A 2,371-nucleotide genomic window follows, 5' to 3' on the forward strand; every position below is an offset into this window, starting at 1 on the left:
TTATGGTGATGGTGCATGACTATATACATTAGTCAAAATTCATGAAACTATACAACTAAAAAGGATAATTCCTTCTGCATATAAATTATACCTCAATAAACCTGACTTTTAATTAAAAGACAAACAAACAGATATCTTTGGAAGTGAAAGGTAAACTTTTCATAAGTGTTTATGCTTTAAAATAAAAATTCAAAGAATCATTTTGCTTGCTATACTTGGCTAACGCTCTGCTGACACTTATGCTGGATGTATATAATCACTTTCCTTTGCTTTTGAAATATTCCAATAGAAAATATTAAGAGAAACTGGTATTCTGTGTAATTTATCAGGCCTTGAAGGAAAGTTTGTTTAGAACTATCCATACAATATCTGGGTTATACCTCCCTGAGTGATTATTATCCTGAGTTGAAGAATATATCAAGTATAAAGAAAAATTTGTACAACTGCCTTCAAGCATTGACAATGGAAGGTAAATGTCACTGAAAGTGTATTACTTTGAAGAAAGTTGTTCAAGAATTATCAGGAATATGCTGGATTGAGATCTTTTTAAGTTTCAGACAAAAGAAATACAATAAAGATAAAAATTGACAAATATATGAACATTTAAAACTATTGGATGTCAAAATTATAAAAAATAAAATTAAAAATCAACTTAAAAACTGGAAAAAAATGTTAGTGAACCACAAAATGGACCAAGAGTTAATAAATTTAGGACTCTCAAATAACTATTAAAATAAAAACTTAGTAAAAAAAACCCTAGAGAGGTATAAACTGACAATGCACAAAAGAATAAATTGAATATTCAAAAGATAATGAACACATTTCATCTGATTAGTAATAAAAGGAACAAAATTTGTGTTTATTGCATTGGCCAGAATTTTTAAATGAAAATTATCCGGCGGCGGAGCAAGACGGCCGAATAGGAACAGCTTCAGTCTCCATCTCCCAGCGCCAGCGACACAGAAGACCGGTGATTTCTGCATTTTCAACTGAGGTACTGGGGTCATCTCACTCCGGAGTGCCAGACAATCTGTGCTCGTCAGCTGCTGCAGCCCGACCAGCAAGAGCTGAAGCAGGGCGAGGCATGGCCTCACCTGGGAAGCGCGAGGGGGAAGGGAGTCCCTTTTCCTAGCCAGGGGAACTGAGACACACAACACCTGGAAAATCGGGTAACTCCCACCCCAATACTGCGCTGTAACACCGGCACACCGGAGATTATATCCCACACCTGGCCGGGAGGGTCCCACGGCCACGGAGCCTCCCTCCTTGCTAACACAGCAGTCCGCGGCAATCTAACCGCAAGGCAGCAGCGAGGCTGGGGGAGGGGCGCCCACCATCGCTGAGGCTTAAGTAGGTAAATAAAGCCGCTGGGAAGCTGGAACTGGGTGGAGCTCACAGCAGCTCAAGGAAACCTGCCTGTCTCTGTAGACTCCGCCTCTGGGGACAGGGCTCCGCTAAAGCAGCAGAGGCCTGTCCAGACGCGAACCACTCTGTCTGACAGCTTTGAAGAGAGCAGTGGATCTCCCAACACGGAGGTTGAGATCTGAGAAGGGGCAGTCTGCCTGCTCAAGTGGGTCACTGACCCCTGAGTAGCCTAACTGGGAGACATCCCCCACTAGGGGCGGTCTGACACCCCACACCTCACAGGGTGGACTACACCCCTGAGAGGAAGCTTCCAAAGCAAGAATCAGACAGGTGCACTCGCTGTTCAGCAATATTCTATCTTCTGCAACCTCTGCTGCTGATACCCAGGCAAACAGGGTCTGGAGTGGACCTCAAGCAATCTCCAACAGACCTATAGCTGAGGGTCCTGACTGTCAGAAGGAAAACTATCAAACAGGAAGGACATCTATATCAAAACCCCATCAGTACGTCACCATCATCAAAGACCAGAGACAGATAAAACCACAAAGATGGGGAAAAAGCAGGGCAGAAAAGCTGGAAATTCAAAAAATAAGAGCGCATCTCCTCCTGCAAAGGAGCACAGCCCATCGCCAGCAACGGATCAAAGCTGGTCAGAGAATGATTTTGATGAGATGAGAGAAGAAGGCTTCAGTCCATCAAACCTCTCAGAGCTAAAGGAGGAATTACGTACCCAGCGCAAAGAAACTAAAAATCTTGAAAAAAAAGTGGAAGAATTGACAGCTAGACTAATTAATGCAGAGAAGGTCATAAACGAAATGACAGAGATGAAAACCATGACACGAGAAATACGTGACAAATGCACAAGCTTCAGTAACCGACTCGATCAACTGGAAGAAAGAGTATCAGCGATTGAGGATCAAATGAATGAAATGAAGCGAGAAGAGAAACCAAAAGAAAAAAGAAGAAAAAGAAATGAACAAAGCCTGCAAGAAGTATGGGATTATGT

Source organism: Piliocolobus tephrosceles, chromosome 18 (genome assembly GCF_002776525.5).
Source record: "Piliocolobus tephrosceles isolate RC106 chromosome 18, ASM277652v3, whole genome shotgun sequence".
NCBI classification, from domain to species: domain Eukaryota; kingdom Metazoa; phylum Chordata; class Mammalia; order Primates; family Cercopithecidae; genus Piliocolobus; species Piliocolobus tephrosceles.